The 20,639-nt window shown below is 44.8% G+C and overlaps 1 protein-coding gene across 4 annotated transcripts in view; it reads left to right on the top strand.

The window, feature by feature from the left end:
• LOC139273240 (shieldin complex subunit 1-like) overlaps window positions 1-20,639 on the top strand; it is a 318,086-nt gene that overhangs the window by 13,441 nt on the left and 284,006 nt on the right. The window contains exon 1 of one of the 4 annotated variants that reach the window (XM_070889876.1): window positions 9,024-9,101. The exons of the other annotated variants lie outside the window; for them this stretch is intronic. The gene's annotated coding sequence lies outside the window, so the exon portion shown is untranslated. Of the gene's footprint in view, window positions 1-9,023; window positions 9,102-20,639 lie in introns of those variants that run through there. 4 annotated transcript variants of the gene reach the window in all.

The raw sequence follows: 20,639 nt of genomic DNA, 5'->3' as shown, positions 1-20,639 counted from the left end.
GGCTCCGACCCCACCTGCAATTTCTGCGGTCTGGAAGAGTCCGTGTTCCATGTTTTTATTGAGTGTGCGAGGTTGCAGCCCCCTTCCAATATCTGAAGGGGCTGCTCCTCAAATTCTGGTTGCACTTCAGTCCCACTCTCCTGATCTTTGGGCACCCTGTGTGGAGGGGAGCAGGTAGGTCCGAAGGCCTCCTCGTAGGACTGCTCCTGGGCCTGGCCAAGGGGGCCATCAGGCGGTCCAGGCAGCGGGCAGTCGAGGAGGACGTTCAGCCCGACTGCCTGCCTCTCTTCCGCGGTTACATCCGAGCCAGGGTGTCCCTGGAGATGGAGCACGCGGTGTCCACCTGTACGCTCGCGACCTTCTGCGAGAGGTGGGCGCCGGAGGGACTGGAGTGCATCATCACCCCCGGCAACCAAATTTTAATTTGATCTTAATGTCTAAAGTTTAATTTGTTTAAGTTGTCGGTTTTAGTGCCCCCCCCTTTTAGCCAGGGGGCACTTGTATAATCTGTGTTTTTCGTGCCCTCAAAAAGGGGGCACTTGAAAAGTTTTTGGAGTGTGCCCCCCCCCCTTAATCAGGGGGGTACTTGATTACTGATACAACTAAAATAGTTGTATGCTAATTGGCTGAGATTAGTTTTGCTCAATGCGGAAGTGTTACTGCATCACAACCTGCTGTCGTGCACTATCCTATATTTAGCTGATAATGAGATGCAATTTAAAAAAGGAGCTGTAATCTTAGATTAATATGTTTACTCAGGACTAGGGGATAGACGGTAAATTCCTCCCTAAATGAATAGAGCTGTTGTGGTTTTGATGTGTGTGGTTGTTTTTATCCCTTATGGAGAAATAAATATTATGCTGGCCTGAGGGATAGCTTGGAAAGTATCAAATCTCTACTTTTTCCAAGGGCAGGTCAGACATGTCATGTACAATTTGCTGCTTGTTTGGGAGACCCCTGGGAGGCCCTGGCCAGTTGCTGAATTCTGGTGCCAGCAGTAAGTGATTACTTTAGATGTTTATCTTCCTATTCGAAGAAATTTGGTTGCTGTACATAATCACTTTAGCGGTGACACTCTAGTAGTTTTGCTTCGAGGAAGAGGTCTTTGAACTTTCGGTTGACCCTTCACTCAGATATTTTTAGTTATTGACAGTGCACAAGTTCCGATCAGATACCTTAGTGATAAACTGAAAAAGAACACCTTTGCCAAATCAACCCCCAACAAGAGCAATGCAAAACAGGACACATTGGAGGAGGGGAAGGGGGGATTCAGAAAGTTTTTTTCTCTGGACTTAATGTCCTTGCTGCCCAATTCCATTTTCTGCAGAAAAAAGTAAATAATTCAATTAAAAGCCAATGCACAGATAGTTATTAATCACAATGTTCATACTCATGTTGTAAGTGATGCTGAAGGAAGACTTAGTGGATTGGAATTATACTTTGATGTGTTTTTCTTTGACTAAACTCTTTTTTCACAAAAGCAAAATGCTGCAGTTGCTGGAAATTTGAAATAAAAACAGTAAATGCTGGAAAACACACAGCAGCTCAGGCAGCATCTGTGGCGAAAGAAACAGAGTCAACGGCCCCAATATTAACAGGGAGGTGGGGGGAAACGGCCAAGAGCCCAGCAACATTGGGGATGGGTTAAGTTTGGCAGGACCTTATTATAATTTTCTTGTTACCTTTCCTGCCCGACAGCCCGTAAAATTGACAGTCTGGCCAGTGGTTGGGATGGAAAACCAACGACAGTAGGCAGCAGCCATGGACCCCGACAATTGGGAGGGGGGTTGTCAGGGAGCTCAGGGGGAGAGAGAGGCCATCGGGACTGGGGGAGATTGGCAAATGCGGCAGGAAGGAAGAGAGAGATCGTGATCAGCAGTGGGGAGGCTGAATGCTTCCTTGAGGGGCCTGAGGCAGCATTCCTGCTCCTCCTGGCCCAGAAGGAGTTCTGGAAAAGGTATTTTCCTTGGGATGCCGCCAGCGCTTGCCTCCCTTTCACAGCTGGGTTTCCCAAACCCTGGGAAAACTGCGCAGCAACAGTGAATTTTTAATTAGGCTCCCAATTATACAGTGGGAGCATGATTGAATATGTTAATGAAGTGTTCTGCCTCTCCATGACAGGACACTCGGACGCATCGATATCCACTGTCGCAAAAACGGCAGCAGGCCAGTCACAGTATATTGGGGACATCTTCCTTATATTAAGTCTTTAAATTCCCCCGCCCCGGATCCTTTCCTGTCCATTGCGACGGCCAACATTTCAGGTCGATGAGCTTTTATCACCTTTTATGGGTATGGAGAGAAAGCAGGAAAGGGGTACTGAGATTGAATGATCCGCCATGATCTTATTAAATGGCAGTGCAGGCTCAAAGGGCCAAATGGCCTGCTCCTGCACCTAATTTCTATGTTTCTATGTTTAGCGTCAGTGCAGTTGATTTCCAATGATGGAATTTCAGACAACTTTTATCCGAGAATGAAAGAGTTGTATTGACATAGCTTGTTTTTAAGACACTTTCTCACTGGTTGAGAAGACACAATAGACAAGAGAATCCAGGGAAAACAGAATGCTACCTGTCTGGTGCCGGATCATCATTCCAAAGTAGATAGTACTTGTGAAAAATAGCTGCTGACTTCAACAACAGCAACAACAACAACTTGTATATATGTAGCATCTTTAACATTGTAAAATGTTCCAAGCGCTTCACAGGAGCATTATCAAACAAAATTTGGCATCAAGCCACATAAAGCGATATTAATGCAGATGACCAAAAAGCTTGGTGAAAGAGAAAGGTTTTAAGGAGCGTCTTAAGGGAGGAAAGCAAGGTAACAAAACAGAGAGGTTTAGGGAGACAGCAGGAGGACACACACATCTTTGGGAAAAGTAAGAGACAATATTCTATCATTTCTGTGTCTTGCAATAAAAGAGTTTAAGAATTTTTATACAGGCAGTGGCACAGGGCACGAGATACTATTTGCATCCCAATAATGTCACTTGCAAGCAAGGTGCCAATTAATTTCAATGTGATTCACATCATTTTATTATATATGACATTTTTCATGAAAGTACCCCTTCTGTTATAGAAGGTTATTGTGGAATATGTTTTTAAGGGTTCTAAGTAATTCACATACACTTTATGCACTACATTCAAAGTTTAATGAAATATATCTCTCAACTGTTCATTGTAAAGTATGGAACTTACTATCCTATACTATCATCAACAATGAAAGCTTGATTAGATAGTGCCTTTAAGAAAGATTTACATTTATATAGCACTTTTCATGACCACCGGATGTCACAAAGCGCTTTCCAGCCAATGGAGGACATTTTGGAGTGTAGTCTCTGTTGTAATATAAGAAAGGTGAAGGTGACTAAAAAGGGAGAAGCGAGAGATGAAGAGGCAGAGGGGTTTAGGGAGCGAATTCCAGAGGGTGGAGCCTAATTAACTGAAGGCACAGTCATCAATGGTGGGATGAAGGGATGGGGGATACTCAAGATGCCAGAGTCAGAGAAATATAAAGTTCAAGGGTGGGTTGTAGGGCTGGGGGAGTTTACAGAGATAGGGAAGGGTAAGACCATGAAGGAATTTAAATATGAGGATGAGAATGTTAAATTTGAAGCATTGGGGACTGGGGCCAACGTAAGTTAGTGAGGACAGAGATGATGGGGAACAGGACATGGCGCAGAAGATATAGGCTGCATAAGAACATAAGAATTAGGAACAGGAGTAGACCATCGAGCCCCTCGAGCCTGCTCCGCCATGCAATAAGATCATGGCTGATCTGGCCGTGGACTCAGCTCCACTTACTCGCCCTCTCCCCGTAATCCTTAATTCCCTTATTGGTTAAAAATCTATCTATCTGTGACTTGAATACATTCAATGAGCTAGCCTCAACTGCTTCCTTGGGCAGATTATTCCACAGATTCACAACCCTCTGGGAGAAGAAATTCCTTCTCAACTCGGTTTTAAATTGGCTCCCCCGTATTTTGAGGCTGTGCCCCCTAGTTCTAGCCTCCCCTACCAGTGGAAACAACCTCTCTGCCTATATCTTGTCTATCCCTTTCATGATTTTAAATGTTTCTATAAGATCAACCCTCATCCTTCTGAACTCCAAAGAGTAAAGACCCAATCGACTCAATCTATCATCATAAGGTAATGCCCTCAGCTCCGGAATCAGCCTAGTGAATCGTCTCTGTACCCCCTCCAAAGCCAGTATATCCTTCCTTAAGTAAGGTGACCAAAACTGCACACAGTACTCCAGGTACGGCCTTACCAATACCCTATACAGTTGCAGCAGGACCTCCCTGCTTTTGTACTCCATCCCTCTCACAATGAAGGCCAACATTCCATTCGCCTTCCTGATTACCTGCTGCACCTGCAAACTAACTTTTTGGGATTCAGGACCTCCCTCTGCATCTCAGCATGTTGTAATTTCTCCCCATTCAAATAATATTCCCTTTTACAGTTTTTTTTCCCAAGGTGGATGACCTCACACTTTCCGACATTGTATTCCATCTGCCAAACCTTCGCCCATTCGCTTAACCTATCCAAATCTCTTTGCAGCCTCTCTGTGTCCTCTACACAACCCGCTTTCCCACTAATCTTTGTGTCATCTGCAAATTTTGTTACACTACACTCTGTCCCCTCTTCCAGGTCATCTATGTATATTGTAAACAGTTGTGGTCCCAGCACCGATCCCTGTGGCACACCACTAACCACCTATTTCTAACCCGAAAAGGACCCATTTATCCCGACTCTCCGCTTTCTGTTCGCCAGCCAATTCTCGATCCATGCTAATACATTTCCTCTGACTCCGCGTACCTCTATCTTCTGCAGTAACCTTTTGTGTGGCACCTTATCGAATGCCTTTTGGAAATCTAAATACACCACATCCATTGGTACACCTCTATCCACCATGCTCGTTATATCCTCAAAGAATTCTAGTAAATTAGTTAAACATGATTTCCCCTTCATGAATCCATGTTGCGTCTGCTTGATTGCACTATTCCTATCTAGATGTCCCGCTATTTCTTCCTTAATGATAGTTTCAAGCATTTTCCCCACTACAGATGTTAAACTAAAGTCTACAGAAGGTAGAGGAGCCAGTCACGCAAGTATTGGAATAGTCGAATCGAGCAAGAAATTTAAAAACGAACAGTAAGAGCTTCTACAAGTACATGAAAAGGAAGAGAGTGGCTAAAGTAAACCTTGGTCCCTTAGAGGATGAGACTGTGGAATTAATAATGAGAAACAGGGAAATGGCAGAGACTTTGAACAAATATTTTGTATCGGTCTTCATGGTAGAAACATAGAAAATAGGTGCAGGAGTAGGCCATTCAGCCCTTCTAGCCTGCACCGCCATTCAATGAGTTCATGGCTGAACATGCACTTCAGTACCCCCTTCCTGCTTTCTCGCCATACCCCTTGATCCCCGGAGTAGTAAGGACTTCATCTAACTCCCTTTTGAATATATTTAGTGAATTGGCCTCAACTACTTTCTGTGGTAGAGAATTCCACAGGTTCACCACTCTCTGGGTGAAGAAGTTTCTCCTCATCTCGGTCCTAAATGGCTTACTCCTTATCCTTAGACTGTGACCCCTGGTTCTGGACTTCCCCAACATTGGGAACATTCTTCCTGCATCTAACCTGTCTAAACCCGTCAGAATTTTAAACGTTTTTATGAGGTCCCCTCTCATTCTTCTGAACTCCAGTGAATACAAGCCCAGTTGATCCAGTCTTTCTTGATAGGTCAGTCCCACCATCCCGGGAATCAGTCTGGTGAATCTTCGCTGCACTCCCTCAATAGCAAGAATGTCCTTCCTCAAGTTAGGAGACCAAAACTGTACACAATACTCCAGGTGTGGCCTCACCAATGCCCTGTACAACTGTAGCAACACCTCCCTGCCCCTGTACTCAAATCCCCTCGCTATGAAGGCCAACATGCCATTTGCTTTCTTAACCGCCTGCTGTACCTGCATGCCAACCTTCAATGACTGATGTACCATGACACCCAGGTCTCGTTGCACCTCCCCTTTTCCTAATCTGTCACCATTCAGATAATAGTCTGTCTCTCTGTTTTTACCACCAAAGTGGATAACCTCACATTTATCCACATTATACTTCATCTGCCATGCATTTGCCCACTCACCTAACCTATCCAAGTCACTCTGCAGCCTCATAGCATCCTCCTCGCAGCTCACACTGCCACCCAACTTAGTGTCATCCGCAAATTTGGAGATACTACATTTAATCCCCTTGTCCAAATCATTAATGTACAATGTAAACAGCTGGGGCCCCAGCACAGAACCTTGCGGTACCCCACTAGTCACTGCCTGCCATTCTGAAAAGTACCCATTTACTCCTACTCTTTGCTTCCTGTCTGACAACCAGTTCTCAATCCATGTCAGCACACTACCCCCAATCCCATGTGCTTTAACTTTGCACATTAATCTCTTGTGTGGGACCTTGTCGAAAGCCTTCTGAAAGTCCAAATATACCACATCAACTGGTTCTCCCTTGTCCACTTTACGGAAACATCCTCAAAAAATTCCAGAAGGTTTGTCAAGCATGATTTCCCTTTCACAAATCCACGCTGACTTGGACCTATCATGTCACCATTTTCCAAATGCACTGCTATGACATCCTTAATAATTGATTCCATCATTTTACCCACTACTGAGGTCAGGCTGACCGGTCTATAATTCCCTGTTTTCTCTCTCCCTCCTTTTTTAAAAAGTGGGGTTACATTGGCTACCCTCCACTCCATAGGAACTGATCCAGAGTCAATGGAATGTTGGAAAATGACTGTCAATGCATCCACTATTTCCAAGGCCACCTCCTTAAGTACTCTGGGATGCAGTCCATCAGGCCCTGGGGATTTATCGGCCTTCAATCCCATCAATTTCCCCAACACAATTTCCCAACTAATAAAGATTTCCCTCAGTTCCTCCTCCTTACTAGACCCTCTGACCCCTTTAATATCTGGAAGGTTGTTTGTGTCCTCCTTAGTGAATACTGAACCAAAGTACTTGTTCAATTGGTCTGCCATTTCTTTGTTCCCAGTTATGACTTCCCCTGATTCTGACTGCAGGGGACCTACGTTTGTCTCTACTAACCTTTTTCTCTTTACATACCTATAGAAACTTTTGCAATCCGTCTTAATGTTCCCTGCAAGCTTCTTCTCGTACTCCATTTTCCCTGCCCTAATCAAACCCTTTGTCCTCCTCTGCTGAGTTCTAAATTTCTCCCAGTCCCCGGGTTCACTGCTATTTCTGGCCAATTTGTATGCCACTTCCTTGGCTTTAATACTATCCCTGATTTCCCTTGATAGCCACGGTTGAGCCACTTTCCCTTTTTTATTTTTACGCCAGACAGGAATGTACAATTGTTGTAGTTCATCCATGCGGTCTCTAAATGTCTGCCATTGCCCATCCACAGTCAACCCCTTAAGTATCATTCGCCAATCTATCCTAGCCAATTCACGCCTCATACCTTCAAAGTTACCCTTCTTTAAGTTCTGGACCATGGTCTCTGAATTAACTGTTTCATTCTCCATCCAAATGCAGAATTCCACCATATTATGGCCACTCTTCCCCAAGGGGCCTCGCACAATGAGATTGCTAATTAATCCTCTCTCATTACACAACACCCAGTCTAAGATGGCCTCCCCCCTAGTTGGTTCCTCGACATATTGGTCTAGAAAACCATCCCTTATGCACTCCCAAGAAATCCTCCTCCACCGTATTGCTTCCAGTTTGGCTAGCCCAATCTATGTGCATATTAAAGTCACCCATTATAACTGCTGCACCTTTATTGCATGCACCCCTAATTTCCTGTTTGATACCCTCCCCAACATCACTACTACTGTTTGGAGGTCTGTACACAACTCCCACTAACGGTTTTTGCTCTTTGGTGTTCTGCAGCTCTACCCATATAGATTCCACATCATCCAAGCTAATGTCCTTCCTAACTATTACATTAATCTCCTCTTTAACCAACAATGCTATCCCACCTCCTTTTCCTTTTATTCTATCCTTCCTGAATATTGAATACCCCTGGATGTTGAGTTCCCAGCCCTGATCATCCTGGAGCCACGTCTCCGTAATCCCAATCACATCATATTTGTTAACATCTATTTGCACAGTTAATTCATCCACCTTATTGCGGATACTCCTTGCATTAAGACACAAAGCCTTCAGGCTTGTTTTTTTAACACCCTTTGTCCTTTTAGAATTTTGCTGTACAGTGGCCCTTTTTGTTCTTTGCCTTGGGTTTCTCTGCCCTCCACTTTTCCTCATCTCCTTTCTGTCTTTTGCTTTTGCCTCCTTTTTGTCTCCCTTTGTCTCCCTGCATTGGTTCCCGTCCCCCTGCCATATTAGTTTAACTCCCCAACAGCACTAGCAAACACTCCCCCTAGGACATTGGTTCCGGTCCTGCCCATGTGCAGACCGTCCGGTTTGTACTGGTCCCACCTCCCCCAGAACCGGTTCCAATGCCCCAGGAATTTGAATCCCTCCCTGCTGCACCACTGCTCAAGCCACGTATTCATCTGCGCTATCCTGCGATTCCTACTCTGACTAGCACGTGGCACTGGTAGCAATCCCGAGATTACTTCTTTTGAAGTCCTACTTTTTAATTTAGCTCCTAGCTCCTTAAATTCGTTTCGTAGGACCTCATCCCTTTTTTTACCTATGTCGTTGGTACCAATGTGCACCACGACAACTGGCTGTTCTCCCTCCCTTTTTAGAATGTCCTGCACCCGCTCCGAGACATCCTTGACGCTTGCACCAGGGAGGCAACATACAATCCTGGAGTCTCGGTTGCGGCCGCAGAAACGCCTATCTATTCCCCTTACAATTGAATCCCCTATCACTATCGCTCTCCCACTCTTTTTCTTGCCCTTCTGTGCAACAGAGCCAGCCACGGTGCCATGAACTTGGCTGCTGCTGCCCTCCCCTGATGAGTCATCCCCTCCAACAGCACTCAAAGCAGTGTATCTGTTTTGCAGGGGGATGACCACAGGGGACCCCTGCACTACCTTCCTTGCACTACTCTTCCTGCTGGTCTTCCATTCCCTAACTGGCTGTGGACCCTTCTCCTGCGGTAAGACCAACTCGCTACATGTGCTAATCACGTCATTCTCAGCATCGTGGATGCTCCAGAGTGAATCCACCCTGAGCTCCAACTCCGCCACGCGGACCGTCAGGAGCTCGAGGCGGATACACTTCCCGCACACGTAGTCGTCAGGGACACTGGAAGTGTCCCTGAGTTCCCACATGGTACAGGAGGAGCATAACACCCGACTGAGCTCTCCTGCCATGACTTAACCCTTAGATACACTTAAATTGGCAACAACAATGTTAAAAGTTACTGACTAATATAAAAAGAAAAAGAAAAACTACTCACCAATCACCAGCCAATCACTTACCCCCTAGGCTGTGACGTCACCTTTCTGTTTCTTTCTACTTTTTTGCCTTCTCCCTATAGCTGCACAAGTACGCCTCACCAACGAACTCCCAACGCCTCTCGCGGCCTTTTATAGGCCTCTGCTGATCCCCGGACTCACGCCTCACCAACGAAGATGCTAAAAGAGTCCCAATAATTGATAATCAAGGGACTATTGGGAGGGGGGAATCTTAAAACAATCACTATCACTCGAGAAAAAGTACTAGGCAAACTAATGGGACTAATTGTAGACACGTCCCCTGGACCTGATGGCCTGTTTCTTAGGGTTTTAAAATAAATGGCTGCAGAGGTAGTGGATGCATTGATTGTAATCTAGCAAAATTCCCTGAATTCTGGAGAGGTCCCAGTAGATTGGAAAACCGCAAATGTAACGCCCTTATTTAAGAAATGAGAGAGACAGAAAGTCGGGAACTATAGACCAGTTAGTCTAAAATGCCATGAGGAAAATGCTGAAGCCCATTATTAAGGAATTAGTAGCAAGACATTTAGAAAATCATAATACAGTCAAGCATGGTTTTATGAAGGTGAAAGCAAGGCAGAGAGCTTTAGGGAGACATTGGGAGGGCACACACATCTTTGTGAAAAGTAAGATACAATATTCTATAATTTCTGTATCTTGCAATAAAAGCGTTTTAAGAAGATTTATACAGGCAGTGGCACAGGGCACGAGATACTATTTGCATCCCAATAATGTCACTTGCAAGCAAGGTGCCAATTAATTTCAATGTGATTCACATCATTGTATTATATATGATATTTTTCATGAAGATACCCCTTCTGTTATAGAAGGCTATTGTGGAATATGTTTCTAAGGGTTCTAAGTAATGCACATACACTTTATGCACTACATTCAAGCATGCTTAATGAAATATATCTCTCAACTGTTCATTGTAAAGTATGGTACTTATTATCCTATACTATTATCAATGATGAAACTTATGGGTTTCTTTGAGGATGTAATGAGCAGGGTGGATAAAAGGGAACCAGTAGATGGTGTGTATTTGGATTTCCAGAAGGCATTTGATAAGATGCAACATAAAAGGTTATTGCACAAGATAAGAGCTCACGAGGTTGGGGACAATATATTACCATGGATAGAGGATTGGCTAACTAACAGAAAACAGAGAGTCGGGATTAATGTGTCATTTTCAGGATTCACTGGGTTAATTCCTGAGATGAAGAGGTTGTCTTATGAAGAAAGGTTGAACAGGTTGGGCCTATACTCATTGGAGTTTAGAAGAATGAGAGGTGATCTTATTGAAACGTATAAGATTCTGAGGGGTCTTGACAGAGTAGATGCAGAGAGGATATTTCCCCTCATGGCAGAATCTAGAATTAGGGGCCATAGTTTCAGAATAAGGGGTCACCCAGTTAAAACGGAAATGAAGAAGAATTTCTTCTCGGAGAGGGTCGTGAATCTTTGGAATTCTCTTCCCCAGAGAGCCATGGAGGCTGGGTCATTGAATATATTGAAGGTGGAGATAGACAGATGTTTGAATGATAAGGGAGTCAAGGGTTATGGGGAGTGGGCGGAGAAGTGGAGTTAAGACCAAGATCAGATCAGCCATGATCTTATTGAATGGCAGAACAGACTCGAGGGGCCAAATGACCTATTCCTGCTCCTACTTCTTCTGTTCTTACGTTCTTATGTAGAGGTGCCAGAGGCATGGATGACAATTTCAGCAGCACATTGGACTGAGATAGGGGAGGAGGTGGGTGATGTTACGATGGTGGAAGTAGGCAGTCGTTGTGTTTGAGACGATATGAATTGGAAGCTCAGCTTGGAGTTGAATAGGTGTCGAGGTTGTGAATAGTCTGATTCAGCCTTTTTGTGGGGAGGGGAAGTACATGAGAGGGCGAAATGGGTGACAGAAAGGGGAGCAGATAGGAGAGAAGGGCCTGAGCGGGGCCAAGAGAAAGAAAAGGGAAATAGGTTTGGTGCAGGAGCCACAATGCGCGCACAAAATGGACACAAGGAATTCACATTACATAGACATGACAGAGATTAGAAATTTTTGACTGATTTTTTGTTAGGTAAGAGTATCAAGGAATATGGATCAAAGGAAGGTAAACAGCATTGAGGTACAGTTTGGCCATGATCTGATTTAATGGTGGAACAGGCTTGAAGGTCTGAATGGCCTACACCTGTTCCTATGTTCCAATGAGATATATCTTGGTTATAAACAGGGAACCTTGCCCTTTAAGAACATAAGAACATAAGAAATAGGAGCAGGAATAGGCCATTTGGACCCTCGAGCCTGCTCCACCATTTAATAAGATCATGGCTGATTTGATCATGGACTCAGCTCCACTTCCCTGCCCGCTCCCTATAACCCTTTACTCCCTTATCGCTCAAAAATCTGTCTTTCTCCACCTTAAATATATTCAATGACCCAGCCTCCGCAGGTCTGGGGCAGATAATTCCATAGATTTACAACGCTCTGAGAGAAGAAATTTCTCCTCATCTCAGTTTTAAATGGGTGGCCCCTTAGTCTAAGACTATGTCCCATAGTTTTAGGTTCCCCTATGAGTGGAAATATTTTCTCTGCATCCACCTTGTCGAGCCCCCTCATTATCTTATAAGTTTCAATACGATCACCTCTCATTCTTCTGAACTCCAACCTACTCAACCTATCCTCATAAGTCAAGCCCCTCATCTCTGGAATCAACCTAGTAAATCTTCTCCGAACAGCCTCCAATGCAAGTACTTCCTTAAATATGGAGACCAAAACTGTACACGATACTCCAGGTGTGGCCTCACCAATACCCTGTACAGTTGTAGCAGGCCTTCTCTGCTTTTATACTCTATCCCCCTTACAAAAAAGGCCAACATTCCATTTGCCTTCCTGATTACTTGCTGTACCTGCATACTAACATTTTGTATTTCATGCACAAGGACCTCCAGGTCTCTCTGTACTGCAGCACTTTGCAATTTTTCTCCATTTAAATTTAAATTTGCTTTTCTATTATTTCTGCCAAAGTGGATAACCTCACATTTTCCCACATTACACTCCATCTGACAAATTTTTGCCCACTCACTTAGCCTGTCTATATCCCTTTGCAGATTTTTTGTGTCCTCCTCACAATTTGCTTTCCATCCATCTTTGTATCATCAGCAAACTTGGCTACATTACGCTCGGTCCCTTCATCCAGGTCATTAATATAGATTGTAAATAGTTGAGGACCCAGCACCGATCCCTGTGGCATCTCACTAGTCACTGTTTGCCAACCGGAAAATGACCCATTTATCCCAACTCTCTGTTTTCTATTAGTTAGCCAATCCTCTATCCATGATAATATATTGCTCCCAACCCCGTAAGCTTTTATTTTGTGCAGTAAACTTTTATGTGGCACCTTATTGAATGCCTTCTGGTGCTGTGTATTGGATAGTTCAAAACTTGTTACATTTGAGACATTCGCTATCTTAATGTTAAAATGCATATTACAATATCTAATTTGACAACTGTTAGCTCACATGTGCAAACTGTTACTGGATTCACAACCTCACCATACTTTAAGCACTCCACAAAGCAAGGCTCACAAATTCAATAGAAGTGGTCCTTTTTTTTTAAACAGATCACAATCTGTGGAGTTTGTGGGTAAATGCTGAGCCCCGAAGGTTTAGTGGGCAATGGCAACATTCCTCTCTGAGTGCTGATTCCCTCAAAGTTTCCTAAGTAAATCATAACTTGCTAGTTAGTTTTTTTTAGATGAACCAGTCTGGTATCCTATCAGTTCCACATTTGTTTGTTGCGAAGAGGAACGACCCATTTGTCACTTTCTGCTCTGAGCTTCTCATGGAGTAGCAGTCTTTCAGTTCCCTGTTAAATACCCTGGCACGCATAAACTAACAATTACAGTTTCAGGGCTCACACATCTTCTCACACGGGAGCACTCTCTTCACAATAGTCCCAGGCCAAGATTGTCAAATATAATACACACTTCTTTCAAGTAAAGTTGAGGGTTGTGTATTATGCAACGATACTAAAATGTATCTGAAATACTATTCCCCCCCCCTCCGCCCCTAAAATTTGCAATCTAAAGTGTGTGTGTGTGTGTGGCGGGGGCTCTTAATTTTCATTCATGACTGGGTCTCCAATTCTGTTCTTGGTTATCCATCCCAATCCAACTTGTCTGCGGGCAAAAGCAGCATTGGAAAAACTGGAACACAACATCAGCAATGCACGCATAAAACAAGCCCTTTCAGTCCTATTCAACATTTCTGGGCTCCTGAAATTGGGAGTTGTTGCCTCATGTCACTCCAAGAGTGGTGAACAGTGACCAACAAGGCCAGAGTCAGGAGCCTGTGAAATTTGAACTGGGATGCATGGGTCAGGTTGTTTTTATGTAATACTGCTATTATCCCCCACATTACTTTGCACAGCTTTAAGTCTCATCAGAATAGGGACACCTATAATCCAGTGATTTCTGTTAGTACTGCTTTGGAACTCAATACAGCATCTTGGGGGTGGAGAAAGAGAGAGGCTGGTAAAAATCCACATGGATTCAAACTTCCCACTTGTTATGTCTTGAATAAGGAGTCAGACTAGATGCTGCAAGCTCAAAGTAAGTGTGACCGTAGTCCTTTATTGTAGATCTCAGAGTGCCTCTCTATCCATATATATAGACGCTCCCAAGGGATTGTGGGATCCCTTGGGACTCCAGGGGATAAGCCTCCTGGTGGTTAGACATGGTAATTACAGGTTTACATACATAACACCACTCTTCCTCAAGCTTACTGTATGAGCCATTACATGTCATTCCGTTTGCGCATGGCTTAATAAACTATGTGGTTTCTGAGCTTGGCAAGTCTGATTACTGGTCTTTAGGTCAGACTGCCTCCTCCTACCTCTGTAATATCGCTTGTCTCTACCCCTGCCTCAGCTCATATACTGCTGAAACCCTCATCTATGCCTTTGTTACCTCTAGACTTGACTATTCCAACACACTCGTGGCCGGGCTCCTATTTTGAACACTCTGTAAACTTGAGCCCATCCAAAGCTCTGATGCCCGTATCATAAATCAGATCAAGTCCCATTTACTCATCACCCCTGTGCTTGTTGGCCTACATTATCTCCCGGTCTGGCAACGCCTCAATTTTAAAATTAACATCCTTTTTTTCAAATCTCTCCATGACCTCACCCCTCCTTATCTCTCTAACCTTCTCCAGTCCTACAACCCTCCAAGATTTCTGCTCTCTTCCAATTCTGATCTCTTTCGCATCCCTGATTTTCTTTGGTCCACCACTGGCGGCCATGCCTTCAGCTGCCTAGGCCCTAAGCTCTGGAATTCCATCGCTAAATCTCACTGCCTTACTACCTCTCCTTCTTGACGCTCTTTAAAATCTATCTCTTTGACCAAGCTTTTGGTCATCTGTCCTAATATCTCCTATTGTAACTCGGTGTCAAATTTTGTTTGATTATCGTTCTTGTAAAGTACCTTAGGCTGATTTACTACATTAAAGGTGCTATATAAATACAAGTTGTTGTTGCCATTGCTCAGTGATAAAAGGAGGGAGCCATGTAAAAGAGTTGACTGGACTCTGACTGCACCAGAATCTTTGCTAGGAAAACACAGCACTGATCAAAGAGTGGCAGCAAAAGAAAAGTGGCAAATGGAATTCAATCCAGAGAAATGTGAAGTAATGCATTTGGAGAAGGTTAACAAGACAATGGAATACACAATAACTGGTACTGATACTGAGAAGTGCAGAGGAACAGAGGGACCTTGGAGTGCACGTCCACAGATCCATGAAGGTAGCAGGACAGGTTAAGAAGGTATAAGGGATACTTTCTTTTATTAGACAAGATATAGAATATAAGAGCAGGGAGCTAGAATTGTTGCTCGTTATGCCACAGCTCGAGTACTGCATACAGTTCTGGTCATCACAAAGATGTGATTGCAGTAGAGAGAGTACAGAGGAGATCTACAAGGGTGTTGCCAGGACTGGAGAATTTTAGCAATAAGGAAAGATTGGGTAGGCTGGGGTTGTTTTCTTTGGAACAGAGGAGGCTGAGAGGAGATTTAATTGAGGTGTATACAATTATGAGGGGCCTAGATAGAGTGGATAGGGAGGACCTTTTGCCCTTGGCAGAGAGGTCAACAACCAGGGGGCATAGATTTAAAGTAATTAGAGGGGAGTTGAAGAGACATTTTTTCACTCAGAGGATGGTGAGGGTCTGGAACGCACTGCCTGAAAGGGTGATAGAGAGAGCAACCCTCATCGCATTTACAAAGTTCTTGAATATGCACTTGAAGTGCCGTAACCTGCATGGCTATAGACCAAGAACTGGAAAGTTAGATTAGGATGGCTAGCACTTTTTTGGCTGGCACAGACACGATGGGCTGAATGATTCTATGATTCTATGATAAGATCATCCAGTTAGCATCACTGTACTAACCCAAGGTCCAGAGCTTTGTCTTACCTTATTGTGAAATCTAAGCAACAAAGGAGTTATTAAAATTAATTCCTGGAAATTGATAAGATTATTGAGAAAAATGGATCGATTTCTTCCTTATTGCAAAATAGTTGAGATACTTCCCGGTGTGAAAATGATCTTTATTATGGTTTACTGATATTGATTTTTTCAGGGTAGTGATTTTTTCAGGGAAACTGATGAATTTTCTACCTTTCAGTACAGACCTTTCAGGACTCATTTGAGTAGTCACGTGCTTTACTTAAAAAATGTAGTGTATTTTATTCTGAAAAGTAAACTTTGTTTCAGGTGCTTAAATGGGGTTTGCAATATGTGATACTCGCCTTTTCCATGAATCTCACTCCTCATTTCCCTGATGTTGACAGCTGGTTGTGTGAAAAAAATACATTGTTTCCAGATTTAAAGAAATTGTTGCAAGTTTAGATATTTTCAGTGAGATAGCAGTAACAACCCTCTTAAAAATAAGAGATTTATTAATATCATCAGTGAGACATAGTAAAGGAAAAATGTAGTCATGAAAAACTCAAATAAAATAGAATATGGGCTGACAAGTAGCAGGTAACATTGCCAGGCAATGACCACCTCTAACAAGCAAAGTCCCAACCACTTCCGCCTGAGCTTCAATGGCCCACCATCAAGTCCCCCACTATCAAATTCCTTTAGGGACACCATTAACCAGAAGTTTAACTGCAGCAGCCATATCACTGGCATGGCCACAGGAGGAAGGCAGAAGCTGACTACTCGGCAATGAACAGTTCACCTCTAAACCCGCTGAGAAGGAAGGAAGGAAGGAAAGGAAGGAAGGAGCCTTGTACAACCTCACAAAAATGTCCCAAAGGGCTTCACATTAGGAATTACAGAGTGTGAGACACCTGCGCTTCAGTTTGCATCTCGCAGTTTGCCAGCCACTGTTATGTAAGGGAGGTCACTGATACTCTCTATTTAAAGAGAGCTAACTACATTTCATTCCCTCTTGCCAGAGAGCAGCAGGCAGAGCTTAATTAGGCTTGCAGGCTTCGCTATAGTGAAGGGTGCCATAATCCTGCAAATCCCCTGGGAGGACAGAGGCACCAACATTAGCTTCCTCGACCAGGCCAACGTCCCCAGCATTGAAGCACTGACCACACTTGATCTGTTTCGCTGGGCAGGCCACATTGTTCGCATGCCTGACACAAGACTCCCAAAGTAAGCGCTCTACTCGGAACTCCTTCACGGCAAACAAGCCAAAGGTGGGCAGAGGAAACATTACAGTGACACCCTCAAAGCCTCTCTGATAAAAGTGCAACATCCCCACTGACACCTGGGAGTCCCTGGCCAAAGATCGCCCTAAGTGGAGGAAGTGCATCCGGGAGGGTGCTGAGCACCTCAAGTCTCGTCGCCGAGAGCATGCAGAAATCACGCGCAGACAGCGGAAAGAGCGTGCGGCAAACCTGTCCCACCCTCCCTTACCCTCAATGACTATCTGTCCCACCTGTGACAGAGACTGTGGTTCTCGTATTGGACTGTTCAGCCACCTAAGAACTCATTATAAGAGGGGAAGCAAGTCTTCCTCGATTGCGAGGGACTGCCTATGATGATGATGATGATTGACTACACACACATTGCTTTGCGGATGCCACATGTCAACTTTATCCTATACTGGAACCAAAAGAGATTCCACTCTCTCAACGTCCAGTCGATGTGTGACGATCCGGGGAGCGTCGAGAGACGCGGGAGTTGAGAGAGGCAGCGGCCTATAAAAGGCTCAGCAGTCCGGGGAGCGTCGAGAGACGCGGGAGTCGAGAGAGGCAGCGGCCTATAAAAGGCTCAGCAGTCTGGGGAGCGTCGAGAGAGGCGGGAGTGGAGAGAGGCAGCGGCCTATAAAAGGCTCAGCAGTCCGGGGAGCGTCGAGAGAGGCGGGAGTGGAGAGAGGCAGCGGCCTATAAAAGGCTCAGCAGTCCGGGGAGCGTCGAGAGAGGCGGGAGTGGAGAGAGGCAGCGGCCTATAAAAGGCTCAGCAATCCGGGGAGTGTCGAGAGAGGCGGGAGTCCAGAGAGGCGTGACTTGTGCAGCTCCAGCTGAGAGAAGTCAAAAAGAAGTAGAAAGAAATCAAAAGGTGACGTCACAGCCAACGTGGTAAGTGATTGGCTGCTGATTGGTGAGTAGTTTTTCTTTTTCTTTATTAATCAGTAACTTTTAACATTGTTGTCGGCAATTTAAGTGTATCTAAGGGTTAAGTCATGGCAGGACAGCTCAGTCACGTGATATGCTCCTCCTGTACCATGTGGGAACACGGGGACAACACCAGTGTCCCTGACGACTACATGTGCGGGAAGTGTGTCCACCTCCGGCTACTGACGGTCCGCGTTGCGGAGTTGGAGCTGAAGGTGGATTCACTCTGGAGCATCCACGATGCTGAGAATGACGTGAGTATCACATGTAGCGAGTTGGTCTTACCGCAGGAGAAGGGTCCACAGCCAGCGAGGGAATGGAAGACCAGCAGGAAGAGTAGTGCAAGGAAGGTAGTGCAGGGGTCCCCTGTGGTCATCCCACTGCAAAACAGATACACTGCTTTGAGTGCTGTTGAGGGGGATGACTCATCGGGAGCGGGCAGCAGCAGCCAAGTTCATGGCACCGTGGCTGGCTCTGTTGCACAGGAGGACAGGAAAAAGAGTGGGCGAGCGATAGTGATAGGGGATTCAATTGTAAGGGGAATAGATAGGCGTTTCTGCGGCCGCAACCGAGACTCCAGGATGGTATGTTGCCTCCCTGGTGCAAGGGTCAAGGATGTCTCGGAGCGGGTGCAGGACATTCTAAAAAGGGAGGGAGAACAGCCAGTTGTCGTGGTGCACGTTGGTACCAATGACATAGGTAAAAAAAGGGATGAGTTCCTACGAAATGAATTTAAGGAGCTAGGAGCTAAATTAAAAAGTAGGACCTCAAAAGTAGTAATCTCGGGATTGCTACCAGTGCCACGTGCTAGTCAGAGTAGGAATCGCAGGATAGCTCAGATGAATACGTGGCTTGAGCAATGGTGCAGCAGGGAGGGATTCAAATTCCTGGGGCATTGGAACCGGTTCTGGGGGAGGTGGGACCAGTACAATCCGGACGGTCTGCACCTGGGCAGAATCGGAACCAATGTCCTCGGGGGAGTGTTTGCTAGTGCTGTTGGGGAGGAATTAAACTAATATGGCAGGGGGATGGGAACCAATGCAGGGAGATAGAGGGAAACAAAAAGGAGGCAAAAACAAAAGACAGAAAGGAGATGAGGAAAAGTGGAGGGCAGAGATACCCAAGGCAAAGAACAAAAAGGGCCATTGTACAGCAAAATTCTAAAAGGACAGAGGGTGTTAAAAAAACAAGCCTAAAGGCTTTGTGTCTTAATGCAAGGAGTATCCGCAATAAGGTGGATGAATTAACTGTGCAAATAGATGTTAACAAATATGATGTGATTGGGATTACGGAGACGTGGCTCTAGGATGATCAGGGCTGGGAACTCAACATCCAGGGGTATTCAACATTCAGGAAGGATAGAATAAAAGGAAAAGGAGGTGGGGTAGCATTGCTGGTTAAGGAGGAGATTAAGGCAATAGTTAGGAAGGACATTAGCTTGGATGATGTGGAATCTATATGGGTAGAGCTGCAGAACACCAAAGGGCAAAAAACGTTAGTGGGAGTTGTGTACAGACCTCCAAACAGTAGTAGTGATGTTGGGGAGGGCATCAAACATGAAATTAGGGGTGCGTGCAATAAAGGTGCAGCAGTTATAATGGGTGACTTTAATATGCACAAAGATTGGGCTAACCAAACTGGAAGCAATACGGTGGAGGAGGATTTTCTGGAGTGCATAAGGGATGGTTTTTTAGACCAATATGTCGAGGAACCAACTAGGGGGGAGGCCATCTTAGACTGGGTGTTGTGTAATGAGAGAGGATTAATTAGCAATCTCGTTGTGCGAGGCCCCTTGGGGAAGAGTGACCATAATATGGGATGGAGAATGAAACAGTTAATTCAGAGACCATGGTCCAGAACTTAAAGAAGGCTAACTTTGAAGGTATGAGGCGTGAATTGGCTGGGATGGATTGGCGAATGATACTTAAGGGGTTGACTGTGGATGGGCAATGGCAGACATTTAGAGACCGCATGGATGAACTACAACAATTGTACATTCCTGTCTGGCATAAAAATAAAAAAGGGAAGGTGGCTCAACCGTGGCTATCAAGGGAAATCAGGGATAGTATTAAAGCCAAGGAAGTGGCATACAAATTGGCCAGAAATAACAGCGAACCTGGGGACTGGGAGAAATTTAGAACTCAGCAGAGGAGGACAAAGGGTTTGATTAGGGCAGGGAAAATGGAGTATGAGAAGAAGCTTGCAGGGAACATTAAGACGGATTGCAAAAGTTTCTATAGATATGTAAAGAGAAAAAGGTTAGTAAAGACAAACGTAGGTCCGCTGCAGTCAGAATCAGGGGAAGTCATAACGGGGAACAAAGAAATGGCAGACCAATTGAACAAGTACTTTGGTTCGGTATTCACGAAGGAGGACACGAACAACCTTCCGGTTATAAAAGGGGTCGGGGGGTCTAGTAAGGAGGAGGAACTGAGGGAAATCCTTATTAGCCGGGAAATTGTGTTGGGGAAATTGATGGGATTGAAGGCCGATAAATCCCCAGGGCCTGATGGACTGCATCCCAGAGTACTTAAGGAGGTGGCCTTGGAAATAGTGGATGCGTTGACAGTCATTTTCCAACATTCCAT

The sequence above is a fragment of the Pristiophorus japonicus genome, chromosome 9, assembly GCF_044704955.1.
Source record: "Pristiophorus japonicus isolate sPriJap1 chromosome 9, sPriJap1.hap1, whole genome shotgun sequence".
Lineage (NCBI taxonomy): Eukaryota > Metazoa > Chordata > Chondrichthyes > Pristiophoridae > Pristiophorus > Pristiophorus japonicus.
This window is presented reverse-complemented; position numbering and strand designations above follow the sequence as displayed.